The 27,093-nt window shown below is 39.3% G+C and overlaps 1 protein-coding gene across 4 annotated transcripts in view; it reads right to left on the reverse strand.

Annotated features, from left to right (window-relative positions):
• Nucleotides 1-27,093, reverse strand: part of syt1a (synaptotagmin Ia) — a 217,776-nt gene that overhangs the window by 79,830 nt on the left and 110,853 nt on the right. For 3 of the 4 annotated variants that reach the window (XM_088348131.1, XM_088348130.1, XM_088348128.1), the window contains one exon: nt 18,442-18,567. The exons of the other annotated variant lie outside the window; for it this stretch is intronic. The gene's annotated coding sequence lies outside the window, so the exon portion shown is untranslated. The remainder of the gene's footprint in view (nt 1-18,441; nt 18,568-27,093) is intronic. 4 annotated transcript variants of the gene reach the window in all.

Consider the following 27,093-nt stretch of genomic DNA (forward strand, 5'->3'; position numbering starts at 1 on the left):
TTAAAAGTGTCGATAATAACTCCGAAATTGCTTAATTGATGTTGAAAATGTCAGAAAAAATGTTAAAACGTCATATTGTCAGATATAACAAAATTGTGAATATGCTTGATTGCTGTTGAGATTGTCGAGAGGGGTTGTTCGGACCTCACATTGTTTGTTTGCCGCTGTTGGTGTCAATGGATTTGTTCATACCAAAAAACAATCGCGGGACTTTGGCCTGGACAGATCTATTGACACTAACAGAGAGGTTAAAAATGTCAGAAAAAATTTAAAACGTCATATTGTCAGACATAACGAAATTGTGAATATGCTTGATTGCTGTTAAGATTGTCGATAGGGGTTGTTCGAACCTCACATTGTTTGTTTGCTGTTATTAGTGTCAATAAATTTGTTCAAACCTTGGTTCCTGTCATTGCCCAGGTCCAGCTCATCTCTCAAGATTGGGATGAAGCTGCACACCAAAAAACCACAGGGACCAAATCGTGAAGGTGCTGTATCTGAGTAAAATCAGGAGAGTACTCCTGCTACAGGTAACCATGAAAACCATTACTGTTTTATGTAGGGGAGCAAACCCTTACCCAAAAACATCTAGGCTGTACTTGCCAAATACATACTGCGGGAAGTGGTGCTCCTACGGCCCTGGTGGTTAAGGGATCAATGAACTGTTTAGTATTTGATTGCTAGATGTCATTATATTCTCTAGTTCAGGGTTCTCCAACCCTTTTTAAGGTTATTTTTTTGTTACTAATTAGTGCAAAGGGCAGCCAGTTTGACATTCATTTCTAAAATAGCAACTTAGCTCGATGGCTTTGTAAATAGCTAAAAAGGTAGCTTAATAGTTAGCTAGAAAGGTAAACAGGTAAAAAACTAAATGGGGGTTAGAAAGCTGGCTAAAAGAGGAAAAAAATCAAAAAAGAAAATATAAAACTAAATTAGATAGATTGATTGGATGCCAAGTTTAGCTAGATAACATGCAAAACGTATATAAAAACCAAACCTAGCTAGATAGCTTGCTAAACAGTTAAAAGGGTAGGAAGATGGCTAGCTAGCGACAAAAAAGGTGATAAAAAGCACAAAGCAGGATCCAAACTATGGAGACTCACCTTATTATTTGCATATTTTTGCCCAGTTTTTTTTGCCTTTTTTTTAGGGTTGTTTATTTGGGGTACCTGTAGCAGCAATGGCGGACTTCAGCTACCTCTAGGTGAGGCTTAAATAGATGCAATTTATTTGACCTATAAGAACATGAAAGAAAATCATGTTTATATCGGAGTTTATGTATTATTGTTTACTATTTAATCAATATATGTTTTAGTTATTTTTTTACCGCTAGTAGGGACTAAAAGATACACACTGTCCTTTCAATGAGGTGCACCAAGAAATTTCACGAGCCAGGATGAGCGTTTTCACGGCTACAGCGGGAATCCCATTATCATACAGGGACCACGGTCGTCATGGCAACCAATAATGGCACGAACATAAGCAGTCTCGCTCACACATGAGTGGGAACGTCGGGAATTAGTGTGAAAAATCATGGGTGGACGAAAGCGTTATTCCCATGTGTATTTTATTTTCGCCTGCTCTTGCAAATACAATTCAAGATTCCATCACTCTGCCTTGGCAGGTAGCGACTGATTGATAGTGTAGTGAAGGATTTTTTTGCTACAACACAAAGTGGATTTGAAATAAAAATGTAGGTATTATCCTCAAAATCAGAGTGAGCTATACGACTTCACCCCGAAAGAAAGATATCTTAGTGCTGGATTTTGTCCATGTTGTGTTGTAAAGAAATCTAAGCGACACTTATGCCTCATGACAAACGAAGAATAATTTATATCAAAGTGTCATCTTGCCAAAAGTCGTAATAACTTGTATGCTGGGTGTGAAATAATGAGTAGAGAATTTTCATAGCGAAAAAGAAAATCATCCTCATATCAAAGGTATACTTATTTTTTTACCACATAAATATTAAAATACTGTACCATGAAGAATCAATCAGGGTAAAAGGAAAAAATAGATAAATTAATCGGATTGTTCTCTATTTTGCGTCCAGCACAACCGTAACCTGGCAAAGTGATTTATAGTTGGATGAGATTGATTACTATATATAAATCTCAGTGTGCGACCATGCATTCCAAACCTAGGTCTTTAGTAGTGCTATGTCTGAATCTACAAAACCTTCAAAAACTGTTTCATGGATGCAAAACATTTACTGCAGCTACAGCTGCGACATAATTTGTGAAACTGCTTTGTTGTGCCTTTAAGAAAGCCCTGATAACTCAAAATCTGATTGGCTAAACCAGTGGTCTCCAACCTTTTTTCAACCCAAAAGCTACTTTTGTTACATATTCACATCCATTTCTAAAACGACAACTTGCATTTTAATTACTATGTTGTTAGTATGTTGTTACTAAGTTACCAGGTTAATTGTTGGAAGTACTGTAGTGTTAAATAGACTCTACCACTGAAAACCATTTTACTAGCAAATTACAATGACCCAGCACTGGTGAACTATCTTCAGAAGAGGTCCGCAGGCACCCTAGCAGACCTTAGTGGGCACTACGTTAGGGACCCCTGGGTTAAACCAAAACTGATGTTATGCCTGAAGGAATGATTCTGAAGGCCTTCAGATAGATTTCTGATCCTGACAACAAGGAGTGGCTGAAATGTGACTGGTTGAATGCTTAAATATCAATATATATATTATATATAACATATTACATAGTAGGGCAGCACGGCGGCGCAGTGGTAAGCGCGTGTGCGACACAGGTCTGAGTTCTGAGGTAATGAGATCAAACCTTCCTGTGTGGAGTTTGCATGTTCTCCCTCCCGTGCATTTCAGGTTTATTGGCCGGTACAAATTGTCCCTAGGTATAAATGAGCGAGTGAGTTGTCTGTCTCTGTGTGCCCTGCGACTGGCTGGCAACCAGTTCAGGGTGTCCCCTGCCCACTGCCCAAAAATAACTGGGATGGGCTCCAGCACCCCCGCGACCCTACTGAGGATAACCTGTGCAGAGAATGGATGGATATTATATAGTGAAATAGAATATATATATATATATATATATATATATATATATATATATATATATATATATATATATATATATATATATATATATATATATATATATATATATATATATACAGTACAGGGAGTGCAGAATTATTAGGCAAGTTGTATTTTTGAGGATTAATTTTATTATTGAACAACAACCATGTTCTTAATGAACCCAAAAGTCTCATTAATATCAAAGCTGAATATTTTGGAAGTTGGAGTGGGGCTTTTTTAGTTTTAGCTATTTTAGGAGGATATCTGTGTGTGCAGGTGACTATTACTGTGCATAATTATTAGGCAACTTAACAAAAAACAAATGTATACCCACTTCAATTATTTATTTTCATCAGGGAAACCAATATAACAGCTCAACATTCACAAATATACATTTCTGACATTCAAAAACAAAACAAAAACAAATCAGTGACCAATATAGCCACCTTTCTTTGCAAGGACACTCAAAAGCCTGCCATCCATGGATTCTGTCAGTGCTTTGATCTGTTCACGATCAACATTGCGTGCAGCAGCAACCACAGCCTCCCAGACACTGTTCAGAGAGGTGTACTGTTTTCCCTCCTTGTAAATCTCACATTTGATGAGGGACCACAGGTTCTCTATGGGGTTCAGATCAGGTGAACAAGGAGGCCATGTCATTAGTTTTTCTTCTTTTAGACCCTTTCTTGCCAGCCACGCTGTGGAGTACTTGGATGCGTGTGATGGAGCGTTGTCCTGCATGAAAATCATGTTTTTCTTGAAGGATGCGGACTTCTTCCTGTACCACTGCTTGAAGAAGGTGTCTTCCAGAAACTGGCAGTTGGACTGGGAGTTGAGCTTGAGTCCATCCTCAACCCGAAAAGGCCCCACAAGCTCATCTTTGATGATACCAGCCCATACCAGTACCCCACCTCCACCTTGCTGGCGTCTGAGGCGGACTGGAGCTCTCTGCCCTTTACCGATCCAGCCACGGGCCCATCCATCTGGCCCATCAAGACTCACTCTCATTTCATCAGTCCATAAAACTTTAGAAAAATCCATCTTGAGATTTTTCTTGGCCCAGTCTTGACGTTTCAGCTTGTGTGTCTTGTTCAGTGGTGGTCGTTTTTCAGCCTTTCTTACCTTAGCCATGTCTCTGAGTATTGCACACCTTGTGCTTTTGGGCACTCCAGTGATGTTGCAGCTCTGAAATATGGCAAAACTGGTGGCAAGTGGCATCTTGGCAGCTGTACGCTTGACTTTTCTCAGTTCACGGGCAGTTATTTTGCGCCTTGGTTTTTCTACACGCTTCTTGCGACCCTGTTGACTATTTTGAATGTAACGCTTGATTGTTCGATGATCAAGCTTCAGAAGCTTGGCAATTTTAAGAGTGCTGCATCCCTCTGCAAGATATCTCACTATTTTTGACTTTTCAGAGCCTGTCAAGTCCCTCTTCTGACCCATTTTGCCAAAGGAAAGGAAGTTGCCTAATAATTATGCACACCTGATATAGGGTCGATTGCACCTGACCCGTTGTAGCGAGCCGATGCAGCCGCAGCCAACAGAGGGCGCCGCCGACCACTTTTTAAGTCTTAGGAATGACTCGGCCGGGGCGCGAACCACCGACCTCCCAGTCTCAAAGCGGGCGCCTTACCATCTAGGCTACTGAGCTATATAAATGCAGATCATTTCATTTCATTATATAGGGTGTTGGGTGTTGATGTCATTAGACCACACCCCTTCTCATTACAGAGATGCACATCACCTGATATGCTTAATTGGTAGTAGGCTTTCGAGCCTATACAGCTTGGAGTAAGACAACATGCATAAAGAGGATGATGTGGTCAAAATACTCATTTGCCTAATAATTCTGCACTCCCTGTATATATATATATATATATATATATATATATATATATATATATATACATATGTATATGTATATATTATACCAGTCATTTTCAATGATTTTTTTTCCTTTCGCGCCCCCTTAAGATCAAACATTTTTTAAGTGCTCACATAATATTGGTGGGGCCGAAACAAAGTTTGCTCGATATTGGTCAGAAAGCAGCACTTCTGTGTAAAATCGACGCCTTTCGGCATGTTTTTGCAATATAAAGACTCAGGCGTCTTATCAGCATGATTAAGTTGTAATGTCTTTAAGTGACAGCTTAACTTTTGTGGCTCCATGCTGTCCTCTTTTAACATTTTCATAACAAGCAGACTGGTGTTTGCCCATCTCCCCCCAAGGTCACAGCGAAGTGCTATGCGAGGAGACTTTTGTTTGTCTCTTTACCCTGTTCGTCGTTTCCTGTCCCCACATCTGTGTTAAATATTTATTTCATGGGGTCACTTCAGGCGTTCTTACACTTCTTGTCTACACCTTAAACTCAATGCTCATACTCTGTGCTTAATGCACTGCGTGGAGGCTAAATGTAACCAAAATCCTCTACTACTGAGAACGCCACTGCCCCATACTGTAGTGGGGGTGTTATTGCACTTTATTCGTCGAAAGTTGAAGAGAAAAAAGTTCCCTGAAATCGAACGCGCTCAACTTGACAGAACTTCGTGCCTTCCTGACCCACCCTTTGAGAACCACAACCTTATACAAATCTGCCACAACATGCACAACCCATAAATTACTCTGACCTAGTTTTGTAAGTTTCCCACCACCCTAAAAAACTGACTTACAAAACATAGTCCTGTTGGGTGCACATAAACGACTGCCTCTATTCTCTTCCTTCACGTGAAAGCTCAAAGACGCTCGTCAACGGCGCTGAATAGGATCGATGTTGCGATCGATGCGCTTAAAAATCACCTGCGAAGAGCACGTCCTCAATTTGAGGCGACCCGCGGGCAGTGGCCAGATAACATCCAAGCATCCAAACACACAAAGGTTAACACGCACAAAAGGTTAGCAAAGCATGGCTAGCGGCTCGGGCGCGTCACTCAAGATCCACTCTGTGATTGACATGAGGGGGGACGCTTGAGGTCAGGCGCCATTGAGAAGTAAAATCACCTTTTTGGGGGGTTTAGGGCCGCGTTCCCTTGAGTGATACTGAATAAACACTCACCTTTGTGTCACTTTTGTTTGTGTGTGTGTGTGTGTGTGTGTGTGTGTGTGTGTGTGTGTGTGTGTGTGTGTGTGTGTGTGTGTGTGTGTGTGTGTGTGTGTGTGTGTGTGTGTGTGTGTGTGTGTGTGTGTGTGTAATCGGTGAGCCTATTCAATTATCTGGCAACCTGCTGGACCCTCCAAACCAAATTGTGCATGCTAAAGCTCTTTTCTGCTAAGTAGATAATTGCTTTCTGAGAAAAGTGGCATCCATGAATGGATCTTTTATAATTAGTGTCCTCTTAAGGAGAAACAAAATTGGGGGAAAAATAAACAATGAGGATGCTCCAATTCTTCCAAGACTCCAAAGAAACACAAACGGGACAGCGCTATTGTGCTTATGCTTTGTTTGACACCAAATATGCTAATTTGCTGATTACAAACAACATTCAATGTGCTCCAAATACTGTATTCTATCGAGGCAACTCTTCTAAATGAATGCAATGAGATACAACTGCACTCCTCATTACGAATCACATTTAGGAACCTCTAGGGGGCAGTTGGGTGAATACAACTCTTAACTAAGCGACAATGCTTTATTGTTTGGATGTTAACTAACATTATTTCTTGTGCTGGACACGAACTAGAAACAAAAACACACAAAAATGTCAATTTTACATGTAGTATCGAAGTATTCACAGTAGATTGAAAACGCGATCCACTATAAAAAAATTATTGTGGCATTTATGCAAAATAATACGACAATTAAGTACAATTAAGGTACAAAAAGCAGCATAACAGTTCAATCATGACCATAAAGCTGGATATCGCTCTGGACTTTGTTTCTCATTTAAAAGGAAATAGTGTATTATTTAGCGCCTCAGAGAGGTAAAACCAACTTTGATTATTAACAAAAAAAATAATAATTTTATGATAATTATGATTTGAATTATAACAAAAAATACACAAAATATTCTATGAACTTGCATTTTTTAAATACTCATAGAAATTTGTGTCTATTTGACATAACATGAGGCTCAACTGGAGTAAGCTAAGATGATTATCTGCCATCATGATGCTACAGGTACCCCCCAAAACCAGAAACTTTGTGAAAGGCTGGGTATGAAATAAGTCAAAAAATGGTGCAGTTTGGTTTCTTTGAGTCTTTATAGTTTGCATTATTCCTTATGATTTTTAGCACTCATTTTCTGTTGTACTACACAACACACCTACATCTCCTTAGTTTTTTAAGTTTAACTTTTTGTAGACACTAAAATAAGGCGAGTAAACAACTATTAATTTGGAACTTGCAAGGAGGATGAAGTGTTTCAGATAAGAAAAATTCCGTCCCATCTTAAAGGTGCTAGTGTTACACAGTATCCCTTTAGAATCATTTCTGTCAGATATAAACAGATGGCAAAAGTCTCCTCCCATAGCACTTCACTGTAACCTTTGAGGGAGATGGGCATACACTAGTGTGCTTGCTATGATATAAATTTGGCAGGAAAAGTAATGGAGCATTCATTAGCTGCAAACTCTTAGGGACAGCGGGGAAGTAGTTGCACCAATGCGGCAGAAAAATTGCAGTTAGACGTATGCAAATAATAATTGATAAAGATTTGAAAAAGTCAATGTCCTTTTAATTTTTAATTATTTACTTTTTTGTATCATTTCTTTTATTCAAATACACACCTATATATTCATATATACAATATATTTATATTTCCATTTTTTTTATCTATTAATTTCTTTATTTATTCATTCATTTTTGTATTTTTATTTAATTGTTGTCAATTTATGAATATTATTTCTCGTGTGTATCCGCACTCTAAATCAGGTGTCTAAACCTCAATTTAGGTTGTTGGGTTTCCACAAGAAAAGCTCTATTTAAAATGATTAAGTTGATTCTTTTTCTAAAAATCGGTTTACAAAATAATATACAAAATTAAAGGAAATATTGAGAGTTAATCTGAAAAATCAATCAATTAGTAATGAATTAATCCATGGCCTTCACTTATGTTCGACTTTTATATAAAGACGGGGGCCTTAATCTATCATCCCGCGGGCTGCAATTGGCCCACAGGCCACGAGTTTGAGACTAGTGCTCTAAATCTAATCATAACTCCTCTGCTGAATTCAAAATGGGAATGAAAGAACAATGAATATTTCTCATTATTTACAAAATGATTCATACCGAGGTGAACAATCAACTTCTAAAAGTCACTTTGTACTTGTTACATTAGAGCAGCTAAAAAAATAAATAAAAAGAGATGAATCAAAAGTAAAAAGATCTAGTGCAGAAAATGATTTATAGTGAGTTAACGTGCACGCACAAACACACACACAGAACGGGGCCTCGGAACACTCCATTAGTGCAGTGTATTAAGTGAATGTCAGACTCCTGCCGCTGTAATCCGTCTACACGCTTGCTGCAATCTCTCCCAGGTGCATCCTGGGTAATTTGTTTCTACGCAGGAGGAAAAAAGAGGTGCGGTCCCTAGTAGGGCGTCCGAGGGAACGCCGACTGATGTTTTAACGGCTGAGGAAATGACGGGAAGTTAATTCAAAGCTGTTTAGTGATGGAAAATCACTGGCGCGCTTCGTGCACAATCCTTAAGTCCTCAGCCAGAAAATTTGATTCCATTCACATGAGCGTAAAACTGTCAACAGGGAAAAATACGACCAGGATCATACAAAAACATCACAAATAAACCTTGGTTTCGTATTCTTACACTTTAAACAAAAAACATTACTACACTTGTGCAAAACTAATATGATTTTCACAAGCATATATTATTTATCCTCAGCGAAGGACCAATTGTGTTACGATCTGGCACCTTCCCCCAGAAGGCGCCAACCAGGAATGGAGCTAGACACACTTCAGCCCAATCTCAACACACATGTTCCTATTTATCCTATGACTTTATGTTAACTGTTCACACAGCACACTGCGTCGGTTAATTGCATTTACATTTTCCGATTGTTTTTTGTTTCTGGTATGGATATAATCACGTTTAGTTTGGACATGTCATTTGTTTGGTGACCCCACGTGTTTTAGTTGATTTGTATGTGGTTTTGTTATGAAAACCACAACAAAGTGTCCACTTCTATTCCATGTATCTAAGTCGGGATGCACAATAATTATCGGACCGACATTAAAAGAAGCGAAAGAAGATATGATAATGATGTTACAGTTATAATTCTGCTAACAAAAAATTACAATATCAAAATAGCAGGGTGTATATATATATATATATATATATATATATATATATATATATATATATATATATATATATATATACAGTGAGGAAAATAAGTATTTGAACACCCTGTTATTTTGCTATTTCTCCCATTTAGACATCATGGAGGGGTCTGAAATTTTCATCGCAGGTGCATGTCCACTGTAAGAGAGATAAACTAAAAAGAAAAATCCAGAAATCACAATGCATGATTTTTTCAACAATTTATTTGTGTGATATAGCTGCAAATAAGTATTTGAACACCTGAGAAAATGAATGTTAGCAGTTGGTACAGTAGCCTTTGTTTGTTATTCCAGAGGTCAAAGGTTTCTTGCAGATTTTAACTAAGTTTTCACTCACTGCAAGAGGGATCTTGGCCCACTCCTCCACACTGATCTTCTCTAGATAAGTCAGGAGTTTGAGCTCCCTCCAAATATTTTCAATTGGGTTCAGGTCAGGAGCCTGGCTGGGCCATGCTACAACCTTGATAGCCTTCCTACAGAGCCACTCCCTGGTTTTCCTGGCTGTGTGCTTCGAGTTGTTGTTGTGTTGGAGGACCCAGCCATGACTCATCTTCAATGCTCAGACTGAGGGAAGGAGATTGTTCCCCAAAGGCTCACAATACACGGCCCCAGTCATTCTCTCTTTAATGCAGTGCACTTGTCCTGTCCCAAGTGCAGAAAAACTCCCCCAAAGCATGATGCAATCACCCCCATGCTTCACAGTAGGAATGGTGTTCTTCCGATTTTACTCTTCATTCTTCTTCCTCCAAACACCCTTAGTGGAATTATGACCCAAAAGTTCTATTTTGGCTAACAAATCGATACAATAGCAAAATAGCAGGGTGTATATATATATATATATATATATATATATATATATATATATATATATATATATATATATATATATATATATATATATACAGTGAGGAAAATAAGTATTTGAACACCCTGCTATTTTGCTCAGAATTTTCTCCCGTGACTCCTGTGTGTCATCCAATAGGTCATATGCCAACTTAAGACGGGCCTTGACATTTGCTGATTTAAGCAGTGGAACTTTTCGGGCCATGATTTGAAATCATAACCTCTCAGTGTATCACCTATAGTAACCTTGGAAACCGTGGTCCGAGCTCTTTTCAGGTCATTGACCAACTCCTGTCGTGTAGTTCCGGGCTGATTCCTCACCTTTCTTGGAATCATTGACACCCCAGGAGGTGATATCTTGCATGGGGCTCCACTCCAGTTGAGATTAACCAACATGTTTAGCTCATTCTATTTTCTAATGATTGCTCCAACAGTAGACCTTTTTTCACCAAGCTGCTTGGCAATTGCTCTGTAGCCCTTTCCAGCCTTGTGGAGTTGTACAATTTAGTCTCTGGTGTCTTCAGACAGCTCTTTGGTCTTCGCCATGTTCTGATTTAAAGTCTTACTGATTGTGTGGGGTGGACAGGTGTCTTTATGCAGCTAGTGACCTCAAACAGGTACATCTGATTCAGGATGATACATGGAGTGTCGGCGGACTAACAGGTCTTTCGGGGTCGGAATCCTAGATGATGCACAGGTGTTCAAATACTTAATTGCAGCTGTATCACACAAATAAATTGTTGAAAATTGCATTGTGATTTCTGGATTTTTGTTTTAGCTTATCTCTCTCACAGTGGACATGCACCTACCATGTTGATTTCAGACCCCTCTATGATTTGTAAGTGGGGGAAATAGCAAAACAGCAGGGTGTACAAATACTTGAGTCTGATATTCACTTAATACACTTATTGGAGTGTTCCGAGGGCCCGTTCTCTTAGTGTGTGTGTGTGTGTGTGTGTGTGTGTGTGTGTGTGTGTGTGTGTGTGTGTGTGTGTGTGTGTGTGTGTGTGTGTGTGTGTGTGTGTGTGTGTGTGGATGTGATTGGCTTTTTAAAATGTTTTCCAGTGCAGCATTATAGTGTGATTTTCTTCAAAACCTGGATTTCATTTTGAAGTCAATGCCGAATAACAGTGCATCAATAGTGCTTGGCATCTTCGTCCCAATCTGAAAGGCGCACTCGTGATCATTTCACCCGGAACCTTTTCATTCCGTACCCTTACCAAATTGCGGTCACGACTGTGCGCCAGGGCGAGGTGAGAACGCCTAAATACGCTGCACATGGCGTTCCACACAAAGAGCGCAAAAGGCGGCGCGGGACGCATCTGTAATGGGATCTGTTCGCGGGCGGATAAAGACGCAGGTCCGAGATGGACGATTAGCCTCCATTTGGAGTTTTCACAGAGAGCGGAAGAGGGGGGCGGAAGGTGGGGAAGAAAAAAGATGTGATGATAACCCGACTGGCTCTTGGGATGACTGAGCCCTTAACTGCAGGGACCTGAGGGAGGCGCACTTAGCAAAGCAACACCCAAAATACCTTTTACATTTCTCCATTGAAATACATGGGTATTAAATGAATTCATCAGAAAACCATAAGTTTTGGTCTATTTGACCACGCGATGTCGCTGTGATATGGAGTGCACCCGAAACAAGTGCTACAAAGCACAAGGAAGAATACAAATTCTGGAGACTCCAAGTGTCCAAAACGGACATTTTGTTAAATTTGTTTTTGCCTAGCCTTTTACAAGGTTATTGGTTTTTGAGTGTACCTATAGTAGCAAGATGGTGAACAATATGTCAGCTCCCACTATTTGAGCTTCATGCTTTGTAAAATAAATACACATTTCTAGATCTATTTGTACAATAGTTCATGTTTTATGTTTGCCATTGTCTACCCATTTGTAGGACCTTTGAAAATAAAAAAAATCCAGGGCAAAATAAGAAAAAAGGTGCGGTTTGGTTGTTTTGAATGACCGTATTTTGAATGTTTGTATTCTTCCTTGTGCTTTGTAGCACTTGTTTTTGGTTGTGCTGCACAATACAGCAACATCTTGTGTTCAAGTATCACAGTGTCCCTTCAAAGCAAGGGCAATAAACTAGTTGCCACGAGTGCACAATTCATAGTTTAATGAAGTAAAGAGCAAAATTGTGCAAAAGGATCCACTTCAGTGCTAGATCAGGGGTCTCCAACATGGTGCCTGTGGGTACCAGGTAGCCCATTTAGAACACCTAAGTATGCCAGGTACAGGTTCCGGAAATAACTCACCAGTGTTTGGTTATTTCAATTTTCTAGGACATTTGATTTGTATCCGGCATATTGTTTTTGTGGTTGACTGAACCTCTTTAAACTACTTTTAATTGTTACAACCTGGTAATAACATAGTAACTTAGAAATAACATAATAAGTTTATAGCAAGTGCTTTCTACTTAACTTTTTAGGACTTACATTGCACTTCAGCGGAGCAGTGGGCGGTAGAGCACTGAACGATAGCTTCCAACCCAGTGACCAATGCGGAATGCTGACATCCTAAGCGGCGTTCTAGTACATCAATGGAGATCCCGCTGTGCTTGTAGATGGTTTGCCCCATTATTTACACATCTTCCGCCACTTGATTCTAGCGCCCGCTCAATTATGCTAATGCTTACATAGACTACAAATGACCTGGTCTGGTTATTAGTTGCCTCAATTAGGCGACATGTGTCGGGAGGGAGAGTGGTGACGGGCGCGGGGGGGAGGAGACGGTGTTTGGCTGTCCGATGGTGATAAGTGAGGCCGGGGGGCAAGACATTATTGTTTGTGTCGGGCTTTGTGTGTGTGTGAGCTGTGTTGCACACAATCAATGTCATGGCGAGATCATGTTTGCATATTCGTGGACGTGTGTTTGTGTATAAACACTGGAGAGGGTTCCTGGGGTCTCGGGGGCCATGCTGGCTTTCGCCAAGAAACTTCAGCAGGAATACAGCCGCATAATGGTTCATGGTTCATGGATCCCTTAAGCGCCTGGGTTGTCAGGGCACCGCTTCCTGTGGTGTGTCTTGGGCAAGTACAGCCTGGTGCGCCCTTCCCTCTACAGCCCGTTATTTTTGGTAGGGGTTTGCTCCACCACAAGAAACAGATAATATTGATTTCTATAGTTACTAATAGCAAGAGGAGTCTCCTGATCTGATTCAAATACAGTACTTTTATTATCTGAATCTGGTGTGGCAAGTAAAGATAAGTAAATAAAAGGACAATTTTATAAAGGATGTAGTCAACTAATGTTTGACGTTGTTACATGCAGGCTTCGGGTTTACTATATCATAACTCGATACAAGATAATATTTTAGACATTAAAACTGTCATTCAATTCTATGTATGTATTCAAATGGATTTGAATATATTTTGTCTCGAGACCTGAGCTTCTTGTTTGATGTGCATTTATGTCCATGTGCGTGTAGGCCGGGTCTTAATTTGTCAGGTTTTAAAGAGTGGACCCATATGACGGGAAGAAGGAACTTGAGGCATAGGTTGTCAAAATAAGGATGGTATTTGTTCCCTTTTTTTTTTTAGAGATTAGCCAAAAAAGGTGCTTAACCAAGGTGCTTAAAAATATGGCATTTATTCATAAAATACTCAACAAAGTAACAAACAAAGGGACAAAAGAACAATTAAACTGTCAAAAACAAAAAAACAAACCTCAGAAAGCAGCATATATGGTGGAAAAAGTGTATGTGGAAAATCAAAATGACTCAACGACGGGTGCTGTTCAAAATGTCCTTAGATGGGTCAGCCTAACAAGGGACAGGTGTAGGGGGTGATTGGACACACCTGTCCCAATTACAAGCTGATTATACGCCCTCTCGTGGATGGAGGCGTGCCAGACCGTAACATACCTCAAATGACGCACCCCATCTTTAAGAATTCGAAAACAACTTTGGCACAAAACAGACAAAACCTAACTGAATGTTTTTTTAAGTTCCATATTACCAAGGACCATGAGCATATTCCATGATATCAAATGGCTTTTTTGGGCTAATTACTCAAGACACTTCACGTGCCATTGGTGGCTATACACAACAAAGCGGCTGACAGTGATTGAATCAAGTACAGTGCACAATTAAAATGTCTCACTATTTGTTGATGCAGGTTTGGATTTTGAATATGTTTTGAAATGTTCAATGGAAACTGTGTAAAAGCATCTAACGAAGAGACACGTTGACTTCAAAGCTAATTAAGCACACGCTGGCGTCCTTTGAGTATCCTGATTGCAATTGTGAGGGAGTGCTTGTGTGACTCACGCCTATAGTAAATATTCAAAGATGGCTTCATTATGTAATCGGACTCCTCCAGAGAAGGCACGTGTGCGCTGTCCGGGGTCCTGAAACGCTTCTGCAGTCTGCACGTCCACAATCGCACGCCGCTGAAAGCTGTTGGACATCTTAACACCTATATTTACTTACTGATTTCAATGTATCCATTTGAGTACATTTCACTTAATTTATTAAATTGTATACATTTATTTGAACATGTGAATGTATTTTTTGTATTTCTTGGAATGTAACCTATTTCATTCATTGATATATTTGCTTATTTATTCAAATTAATTTTATGAATGTATTTTATGTATCATTCATTCAAAAAAATGTATGTATGTATGTATGTATGTATGTATGTATGTATGTATGTATGTATGTATGTATGTATGTATGTATGTATGTATGTATGTATGTATGCATGTATGTATGTATGTATGTATGTATGTCTGTATGTATGCATGCATGTATGTATGAATGTGTTCATTATTTAAGTATTGTGTTTTATTTCACTGTGTGTTATTTGATGATTTTATCAAAACCATGAAATAATAATAATATCAGAGCCTTTGTCCTATATCAATATAAATTAATCACTTCAAATTTGTTAAGAGTGTTGAAGCTCCTTTTGACCGTCAATCTTGTCCTAAATACTGGTTTCAAAATAAGATAGAAGCAAAGTTCGTCTGTAAAAATGACACAAAATACTGCAAACGATAAGGATAGCATCGTATTTACCTGCGGCACATACTTCATTGAGCAAGAGAGAGAAGGGAGTTCCTTTCTCAGTGTGGAGTTATTTGCCCACGTCTACCGCTCAACCAATCAAATTGCCCTTAATTTGTTGCTGGTGTTTTTATTTGTTTACGGTTTGATCAGTGGGTTTTGCTTAAAGTCTCTAAACTGTGAACATACATAGTTTAATGAGCTCCCATTTAGCAACCTACTGCCAAAACTGAGTATGTTAGTGTGACACCCTGACTGTAAACTGAAGTGTAGGATGTGCCCTATAAATGCTGGACTGAATTTTTATTTCATTGATTAAGTCGGCTTTGCATTGACCAAAATCTAGATGAGAATATTTGTCTATAAAACGCTACAGAGAAATATGCTAAGGATAAACTGCGCCATATGCACTAATAAATAGAGCCACATATGACTTGCAAACCTTGGGTTACGACTCCTGTGCTTCAATAACAAACAAAAAAAACTGCAAGAAAGGCATAAAGTCACTCTCCAATCTCCCCCTTTACTTTTACCCAATGCGTTGCCTTGCTAAAGGTAAGACAAAAGCAGATAAGCACTGTGGAAAGAAGGCTCTTTGAACTCATCGTCATTGTTAACACATACAGTGCATCCGGAACGTATTCACAGCGCTTCACTTTTTCCACATTTTGTTATGTTACAGCCTCATTCCAAATTGTATTAATTTAATCTCTTATCTCAAAATTCTACACAAAATACTCCATTATGACAATGTGAAAAAGGTTTTTTTTTACTTTTTTTGAATTTATTAAAAATAGAAAACTAAGAAATCACATTTACATAAGTATTCACAGCCTTTGCCATGAAGCTCAAAATTGAGCTCAGGTGCATCTTTTTTCCACTGATCATCCTTAAGATCTTTCTACAGCTTAATTGGAGTCCACCTGCAGTAAATTCAGTTGATTGGACATGATTTGGAAAGGTACACACCTGTCTATATAAGGTCCCACAGTTGAGTGTGCATGTCAGAGCACAAACACCAAGCATGAAGTCAAAAGAACTGTCTGTAGACCTGCGAGACAGGATTGTCTTGAGACACAAATCAGGGGAAGGATACAGAAAAATTTCTGCTGCTTTGAAGGTCCCAATGAGCACAGTGGCCTCCATTATTCGTAAATAGAAAACATTTGGAACCACCAGGACTCTTCCTAGAGCTGGCCGGCCTTCTAAACTAAGCGATCGGGGAAGAAGGGCCTTAGTCAGGGAGGTGACCAAGAACCCGATGGTCACTCTGTCAGGACTCCAGCGTTCCTCTGTGGAGAGAGGAGAGCCTTCCAGAAGGACAACCATCTCTGCAGCAATCCACCAATCAGGCCAGTATGGTATGAGTGGCCAGACGAAAGCCACTCCTTAGTAAAAAGGAACATGGAGGCCCGTCTGGAATTTGCCAAAAAGGACCTGAATGACTCTCAGACCATGAGAAACAAAATTCTCTGGTCTGATGAGACAAAGATTGAACTCTTTGGTGTGAATGCCGGGCGCCATGTTTGGAGGAAATCAGGCACTGCTCATCACCAGGCCAATACTATCCATACAGTGAAGCATGGTGGTGGCAGCATCATGCTGTGGGGATGTTTTTCAGCAGCAGGAACTGGCAGACTAGTCAGGATAGAAGGAAAAATGAATGCAGCAATATATAGAGAAATCCTGGATGAAAACCTGCTCCAGAGCGCTCTTGACCTCAGGCTGGGGCGAAGGTTCATTTTTCAGCAGGACAACGACCAAAAGCACACAGCCAAGATCTCAAAAGATTGGCTTCAAAACCACTCCGTGAATGTCCTGGAGTGGCCCAGCCAGAGTCCAGACTTGAATCCGATCGAACATCTCTGGAGAGATCTGAAAATGACTGTGCACAAACGTCTCCCATCCAACCTGATTGAGCTTGAGACTTATTGCAAAGAAGAATGGGCAAAACTACCTAAAGATAGGTGTGCTAAGCTTGTGGGATCATATTCAAAAAGACTTGAGGCTGTATTTGCTGCCAAAGGTGGATCAACAAAGTATTAAGCAAAGGCTATGAATACTTATGTAAATGTGATTTCTTAGTTTTCTATTTTTAATAAATTCAAAAAAAAAAAAAAAAAAACGTTTTCACATTGTCATAATGGAGTATTTTGTAGAATTTTGAGATAAGAGATTAAATTAATACAATTTGGAATGAGGCTGTAACATAACAAAATGTGGAAAAAGTGAAGCACTGAGAATACTTTCCGGATGCACTGTACTTAAAGCCCCAATATGTAACATTTGACCACTATATGGTGCTGTGTTGTCTGGTGTGGGCGAGGGCTAGTGCCACAGAACACAGTGTGGCGGCATGATGCCAGCCAAGCATGGCGGTGACCTACAGTAGGTGGGATTTCACTGTGTAAAATAAATACAAATGTCTCGACTTATGATTTTTCATAAAAATGACCGTTGGTATGATGGGTCATGTATTTTTGCCTCGTGTGAGAATCAATGTTTTTTTTTTCTTTTACTAAATTATTTTTTGTACCACTGGGAGGCACTTACAGTACTACACGCTGTCCCTTTAATAGAGGAAATATTCCTCTTTCAACTTTTAGGGACACCTCAAACGATGCACCCCAACGATAATGTGACAAGTTATAAAACATGTTAAACAGAGCTTTTCCAAACAAATCTTATTTTTTTCATTTTGATTGACAAGGGTGCGTGAAGGTCAGAAAAGGATTTCCAACATTTCTCATGTCAAATTTGGCTTGCTTTATTAGGCATCCCAGAAAATATTTCAGTTATAAAATCCAGATTTATTTTAATTAAACTAAAGGCGGAGATACCATCACCTGATCACGTGGGTGGGGCGAAACTGCTTGGCACATGAAAGCGTTGATCTTGATTTTACCACCACTCCAATGACTGTTTTCCGCTCTTTTGTCGTGTAATCAAAACATCGATTAATCAGTTGGAGGATGAGCGTGGATGTAAGAAAACGCCCCCTAAAAGTGATGGTGTGAAAGTGCTTCAAAAGCTAATTTGGAGATTTTTTTCCATTCCAGTAATCTCGTCATTCCAAATCTGACACCTGTCACCGCGCTTGTTTGTGCGTGCTCGCGTATTCGAGCTTGTTTGTGCGCGCGCATCCAATTTCCAAAAATCACGACCCTGCGCGTGGGTGTTTGGCTCCGCATGTGTGTTATATTTGCGCCGCTTGTGCGCCGCGTAGTGTCTTACCTGGCAGCAGTCTGGTCTTCCCGGGAGCGCTGGCTGGTGGTCTTGTACTCTTATAATTCGAGGAATCAAGGGGTTCCACGTCGGATGAGCAGAGGGTGGGACCGGGTGTCAAGTTTTGAAGCGGGTCTATATGCAAATGAGAACAGATTCAAAGAAAATAAAAGCTCTCAGAAAGCCACGATGCTCCCGACGGCACACTTGAGCGTCCGGCCAGTGAGCCGCTACCGCGTCTCTCTCTCTCTCTCTCTCTCTCTCTCTCTCTCTCTCTCTCTCTCTCTCTCTCTCTCTCTCTCTCTCTCTCTCTCTCTCTCTCTCTCTCTCTCTCTCTCTCGCTCTCTCTCTCGCTCTCTCTCTCTCCCCCCGCGCACGCACACACGTTCCTCTAATGTCAGACAAAATGCACATATACCCCCCTGCATCCCTGCTTGCTATTTTCTGATATTATCTCCCACCCACTCTTACCCCCTGCACTCTGAAAACAACAATAATTGCGTTTTATGCGCGCGCGTTCGTGTTTGCGATGGGATACCATGTAAACCACCATGCAAATGCATCCATATACACTGAAACCTCGTCAAGGGTATCCCCAGACGGCCCCCTTAAAGCAGGGTTCGGCAACATATGGATTGCAAGTCATAAATGGCTCTTTACATGGTTGCATCTCGCCCAGTTGTATTACGGAATTGGTAATTTGTTCCGTTCCATCCCAGTTTTGAAATGTGCGAAGCCAAGGCAGCACACTAATTGCAAGGTTTTGGAACAGAATATATATTGCAGTCCTAACTGCAATTTACACACACACACACACACACACACACACATATATATATATATATATATATATATATATATATATATATATATATATATATATATATATATATATATATATATATATATATATATATATATATATATATATATATATATATATATATATATATATATATACATATATATATATATATTTAATGCCGCCCCGTTAGCTCAGGTGCCATTGCACTACACTAAGGAACGTCCGAGATTAACCAAATGTGTAGCAAATGGGCCGAGTTACAGAATTCCGTCGAACTCCACCACCACGATGAAGCTGCAGCCACCAGAGTCATCAATGATTTTAACGACACTGTCATGAACCACTTCCGAAAAGTGTGTGAGCAACCCTCAGACAGAGGAGCTCCCTGAAGTTTTTATGGAAGGGGACTCTCCTTCCAAACAAATATTTTCCTTCCTTCTCCATCCCTCTCCACCGTCCACCTGCGCCTTCTGCTGACCACCACAAAGGTAAAAAATGCTATTCATAATTCTTTTCTTTATCGTTTTTTTTTTATTTTTACACGTTCATGTTAGCGTAATCTTTCGTACGGAAGATTACAATAACGCGAATGTACGATTAGCCTGGGTTACATTTATGTTAATGTTATTTGTGTCTTAAAGGTAAACAAAGGTAAACATTCAGGGTGTTGGAACCGATTTAAACGATTTACTTATTATTATTTGTAATGGGAAAAATGATTTCGGTGTTCGAACAAATCGCTTTTCGATCAGGGTTCTAGAACAGATTTTGGTCGAGAACTGAGGCTCTACTGTATATATATATATATATGTATATATATATATATATATATATATATATATACATATATATATATATATATATATATATATATATATATATATATATATATATATATATATACCGTATTTTCCGCACTATAAGGCGCACCTAAAAGTCTTAATTTTTTTCAAAAGCTGACCATGCGCCTTATAATACAGTGCGCCTTATTTATGGCTCAATATTAAATTCGCAAGGTCTCGCAACTTACTCAACAGCCGCCGACTAGATTCTCCCCCGAGCGCGAAGTCGTCCGCGGTGTATGCTGGGATTTATATACCGGCGTTTCATTGGCTAACCAATGTGTCAATTATCATTTGAATCGATCACTATTGGCTGAAGTTATTCGGAGCCTCGGATTGGCTAGATGCCCAAAACAAACCCTCCAATCGGCCGAGTTTAACAATGGCGTAGCAAGTCCGCGGTGTATGCTGGGATTTATATACCGGCGTTTCATTGGCTAACCAATGTGTCAATCATCATTTGAATCGATCACTATTGGCTGAAGTTATTCGGAGCCTCGGATTGGATAGATGGCCAAACCAAACCCTGCAATTGGCCGAAAAAGATGTGTCAATCATCAGTTAAATCGATCGCTATTGGCTGAAATTATTCAGAGCCTCCAATAGGCTAGATGACCAAAACAAATCTTGCAATTGGCCGAGTTTAGCAATGGCATAGCAAGCTTAGCAAGCTTGCTAAAGTACACCATACAGAAACATGTTTTATCAGTCTGTATTTGCAAATAATTTACTCTCCTGGATTTACTTCACTAACGGTTGTAAGAAGACCATGATTGCGTATCATTATTGAACGTGAGAGTTATGCGGCTTTATGTTTTCCGGGTATCTTGTTTTAGAACGATCTTGATGTTGCTGTGATGAGTTGAGTGAATTAAACTCAATTCCAAGTGTTTATTGTCATATGCACAGTAAAGTTGCGAGTGAAAAAGAAAATAGAAACATAGAAATGTTTGGCATTTCTTGAATCCCAAGACTTCAACCTTCCGAATGATATTTGAAATGACGCATTTAAGTGACATCGTACAGACACCGCATCCGCACGTGTCTACGACACGTATTTGCTTCTTTGCAAGCTTTGGGAATGTTAAGGGGGTAATCAGTTGGACTGAATCATCTGACTGTTTTGTCGACGTTCCCATTGTAGCGCCTTATAATCCGGTGCGCCTTATCTATGGAAGATATAGGACCAAAAACTATTTTTTGGGGGTGCGCCCTATAACCCGGTGCGCCCTATAGTGCGGAAAATACGGTATATATATATAGATGCCACTTAGTTGTCACATAGCTGAAGGTAAATTCATCCGTATCCTTCTCGCTTGCAGTCATTTGAGATTTTTTTTACGAAAGAACTACACTCGCACCTTGTTTTTTAACTTATATTTATGACAATAGTGACAGTCAAAATGAGCATTAAAGAAACTGCGGGAGTATGACAATTTTAAAGAGGTATACTTTTTGGCATAGGACACAAGCTCTGGCATTTTTATTATTTCAAAGATCTTATCAATACATCAAAATACACACAGTGACATGTCCTAAAACATATGGTTCTCACAAAAAAATGCTTTCACAGCTCTTTTGAGTCGACCTGATTCCTGCCTTAAAGGGACAGTGTGTATGTACCACTAGTGTAGTGCAACCAAAAACTATAGCTAAAAAGCACAAAAATGTATACAAACCACAGAGACTCAAAGTAACCAAAAGGCATAATTTTGCTTCTAATTTCTTTTTTTTGCCAGCATTTTTTTATGTTTTGGGTAGCCGTAGCAAGACCGCTCACAATTATGTTAGCTCTCTTTGAATGAGGTTCATGTTATTTAAAACGAGTGCAAATTTCTCAGCCTATAAAGATTTAAAATTGCATTTTATTATTAATATCAATCCAAATATTTTTTAATTGATGATTTTTTAACCAATGTGAGGCGTTGAATATTACTCACCGTACCTTGAAGCATCCACAACCATATATGGTTTTAATGAGTGTGGCTGCAAGTAGTAATTAAGTCTACTTTAAATACATTCATAATAACAGCTCTGCTTCACTCTGTTATTTACCATACAGTGGATAGAAAAATAGATCTATACAACCAGGCTTTTGCAATCAAGATTATTGCATTAATTAATCTCAATTGTTCACGCTGAATGCCCCCTGGTTGTTGGTGTACTATTTTTAATTGAGACTACAGTAGTGAAAGTTAAAACACCAGAAGCAATTCAGTTTTTTGCAACGTTCAAATAAGAGGTCTGCTGTTGACGATAAGGTAGAAAAGTTTAATCTTACCTCTTTTTTGTTCTCATTGGAACAATTTAGACCAGCCAATTAACATGAAAGGCATGTTTTTGGATTGTGGGAGGACACGCAAGCACGGGGTGAACATGCAGATCCTGCATAGAAAGGTTGCTATCTCAATTTGAACCCATGACCTCAGAACTGTGCCGCGGATGCGCTAAACATATTATAATTCATCATGTCTTAAATTAGGGATGGCGAAAAACTTTTTTTCTCACTGATACTGCTAACTGGGGCAGCACGGCGGCGCAGTGGTATGCGCATGGGCGGCACAGTTCTGAGGTCATGAGATCGAACCTTCTGTGTGGAGTTTGCATGTTCTCCCCGTGCTTGCATGGCTTTCCTCCAGGCACTCCGGTTTCCTCCAACATTCCAAAAACATGCATGTCAGGTTAATTGGCCGGTCCAAATTGTCCCTAAGTGTGAATGAGCGAGCAAATTGTCTTTACCTGTGTGTCCTGCAACTGGCTGGCAACCAGTTCAGGGTGTCCCCTGCCCGCTGCCCGAAGATGGCTGGGATGGGCTCCTGCTCCCCTGCGACCCTACTGAGGATAAGCGGTGAAGATAATGGATGGATGGATGGATGGATACTGCTAACTGATCAAATCCCGTCTCTTGATGCATATAACTTTTTCCAAAAAAACAGCATGCTATATTTAGAAAAAACAAAAAAACAAAAACGCAAAATTAAACTATTTTCCTGTGTATGATTATTTTTGTGTATAATTACAATAACATTATTGAGCTTCGGTAATTATGTCTCCCCGAAAAGTAGTGTTTTAGAGCTTAACTTTTTCATTTTACGATCAGTACTTACTTACTTTGTTTGTATCAACTAGAATGACAAGGTATTGTTATAAGCTCCATAACAATATCATACTCATATTAGAGAAAATGCATACAATTATAGGTGTATTCAGGATATGAAAAGACGTCTCTTCAGGTGTAAACATTATACAAGTGCTTTACTTTTATACTGAATGGCACACATGTCTTGGCTAAGAAAAATATATCATCACTTTTTATTTTCACGAATCTTAGCTGTACACATCGGTAGAGATTATTTAAAAAAAGCAAGTATCTTTCTCACAAAAATTGTCAGCTGATTCAATATTGTAGTGTGTCTTGTACTGAATAATTATCAGGTCATTTTGTCTTTATCAAAAAAATATATCTTGGCCTTATAATGATCATGGATCCATCCATCTTTCTGTGCTGCTTATCCTCACTAGGGTCGCGGGACTTCAAGCATCCCTAGATCAAGCATCCCTAATTTAACATACAACGTTATACAGAATTTTGTTTAAAAATATGTCATTTACAGCTTATTTTTCTTATCAAAAATAGAACGTACTTTTAACTGAAATGATCATTTGCTGAGGGATAGTCCAATAACAATAATAGTAATAATGGTAATGAACTTACATTTGAACAATAGCTCAAATTTCAACAAGACAAAATACAATGAGTTGGGGCATTTCTACGGATAAATTTTAAGGCAAGAAGGTAGATTCTATCATGGTTTTTAATTGGTGACACATTTAAAAAATAATAAATATAAGGATTGGCATCGTAGAAGAAGCAATAATAGCGAGTTATCTGGCCATGATGATTTGTGTTGCTGGGAAGATTATCAGCGTGGAAAATGGCAAGAGAGTATGTGGTGGACAATAGAACGTGGCAGGTAGATGCGAGTGCAATACGGCGGAAGGAGAAAAAGATGAGGGAGGGGCTCCAGGGAGGCGGAGGGCTTGTATTGGCATGGACGCATGTCAGGGTGAATAAAACTTAGCGCTGAGGGATGAGCTGCGGAGGGGCTGCGAATGGCAACGTAAGCTGTTGATGGTTGACAACACTTGAAACGGAAATAGGAATACGTGTTTTGCAATGTGATTTTAAATCACATTGATAATAATTTGAGTCAAAAATCAACATACCTGTCAGCTTATGAATTTTTTTTTCTAAAATATTTCAATACAATCATATTCAGAAATGTATATAATTCTCATTTAACACACCGTTGTTTTGGCTTAGTATCCAGATTCCCTTGCTCTTAATCATGCTGAGCCATTAATAGACACCATGATTATGTCATGGCTGTTCCTTTAGACATGTACCGTATTATTTAGCACCACGCCAGTGGAAAGAAAACGTTCATTTAAAAAAGAAAATATTGGTTTAGATAATAAACATTAATACATAAATGATATAACTATGCATTTTTCAGAACGCATAGATTGATGAATTAGCATTTATTTTACAAAACATGCACTTCAGCTCAGGGGAGCTGAGATAATTGTCCTGCATATTGCTGCCACAAGTACGTAATAACCTAAAAAATACTATGCAAACATTTGTGAAGTGAAATAGCATGTCTTAGATTCTATGCTTTAAATGTTTTGTGGCGCGTGATTGAATGGAAGGGAACACATTTTTCATCTACGGGCAATGGACTCTGGCGCATCATCACTTTTACTGCTGCTGGACCTTAGTGCTGCATTTGACACAGTGGACCATAATATCTTGTTAGAACGGTTGGAAAAATGGATTGGTCTCTCAGGAAACGTCCTCTTATGGTTCAGATCCTACCTCTCAGATAGGACACACTGCGTTATATATGGCGAATTGACATCTGAGCCATTTAGTGTTACCTGTGGTGTTCCGCAGGGCTCAGTGCTTGGCCCCCTTCTCTTCAGCATTTATATGCTTCCACTAGGTGATATTATTCGCGAGTATGATATCAGTTTCTGTTGCTACGCAGATGACACTCAACTCTATCTCCTGATGGAGGAATCTGCCACACTAAACTGTGGAAATTTGGAGGCCTGCCTCACTGAGATAAAAGAGTGGATGTCACTCAATTTCCTGCGTCTTAACTCTGAAAAGACTGAAATGTTAGTTATTGGTCCATCTAAGTCCCGTGACAATTGCCACATCACACAGAGCGACTCACTTAAAAATTTAGGTGTCATTTTCGACCCCGATCTGTCCTTTCAAACACATGTGATGAAAATTACTAGAACCGCTTTCTTCCATCTCCGTAACATTGCTAAAATTCGTCCTATACTTTCTCAGTCGGATGCGGAAATCATAATTCACACGTTTGTTACCTCCCGTCTCGATTACTGTAATGCACTACTTTCCGGTCTTCCGATGACCAGACTCAAGAGTCTTCAGCTGGTACAAAATGCTGCAGCGAGGATTTTAACCAGGACAAAAAAGTACGATCACATCACCCCAATTTTGGCTAACTTGCATTTGCTCCCTGTTAGCCTAAGATGCGATTTTAAGGTTCTCCTATTACTTTACAAAATCATACATGGACTTTCCCCCTCATATCTTTCAGATCTGATTTCCCCCTATGTCCCGGCCCGAAGCCTTCGTTCCGAGAGCGCCGGTCTCCTGGTGATCCCAAGAGCCATGAAGTGTTCCGCTGGTTCGAGAGCGTTCTCCATCCGGCTACTGGTGTTGTGTAATGCTCTTCCCCCTGAGATCCGATCTGCAACCTCAGTGGAAATGTTTAAATCTAAGCTTAAAACTCACTTCTACTCTATAGCATACGAATAACCTAAACTTCTTATATGTAATAACTTGTGAAGCCCTTTGAGACTATTTGTGATTAAGGGCTATACAAATAAAAAATGACTTGACTTGACTTTACATCTTTTTTTCAGTTTACTTATGTATTTTTTCATTTTTTTAATATGTATACAAACACACGCACACACACACACACACACACACACACACACACACACACACACACACACACACACACACACACACACACACACACACACACACACACACACACACACACACACACACACACACACAAACACAGTTCATTCAGTGTTACCTACCAATAAAAATCCAAGCATATGACATGTTAAAAGGACATTGTGTATTATTTAGCATTTCCGAGTGGTTAAAAAAACTCCATAAAAAACGTAAATTGATTAAGCGAAAATATGTAAACTATTATACAGACATGCATTTTTTGAAAAATCAACAATTTTTTTATTCATTTTACAAAACCTGATGATAATCAGGGAGCTAAATTGATGGTCTGACATCTTGCATCTATAGTAACCCCTAAAAAGCAAAAACCTTGTCAAAGACTTGGCAAATAATGAGAAGGAAAATGATGCGTTTATTTCACATTGAGTCTTCATAGTTTTCATTATTTGATGAGCAATTTAGTTTTTAGTTGCACTACACAATATAGCAACATTTAGTGGTCAAATAATGCACACTGTCCCTTTAGGGGTAAAGCTCTATTTTCACGTTTTATGGGGTACTTCACAATGGATCCCACAAAAGACATGCAGAAAAGTGGACTATGAGAAAAGAAGAGAAAGAGACGTTTAATGGCCAACAAAACAAAGCAAGAGATAACAGAAAGGTATTAAAACACACACCGCCGTGCAAGAGGAGTTCAGAAAGTACAAGGAGGATGCAGCCATTAATCCATCAGCCCAAATAAAAGATATTTTGGCAAAATTCCATGAAATTTTAAAATTTGTGGAAAAGAATCACCCTAAAACAAGGTTGAGAGGTCGACCTGTCACTCATTGTGATGACATCTGCCTTGCGCATTTTTGACAGATTGTCAAAAGCCTGCAGAAGCAGACGTTATTGGATCCTTTTGGATCCATTATTCAAAAAACGCCACCAGTATACAAAGGAACCAGTTAAAAGGCAAATTCATTTGTTTATTATTT

This window comes from Urocampus carinirostris, chromosome 11, assembly GCF_059441175.1.
Source record: "Urocampus carinirostris isolate Australia breed hairy pipefish chromosome 11, RoL_Ucar_1.0, whole genome shotgun sequence".
Classification (NCBI taxonomy): domain Eukaryota; kingdom Metazoa; phylum Chordata; class Actinopteri; order Syngnathiformes; family Syngnathidae; genus Urocampus; species Urocampus carinirostris.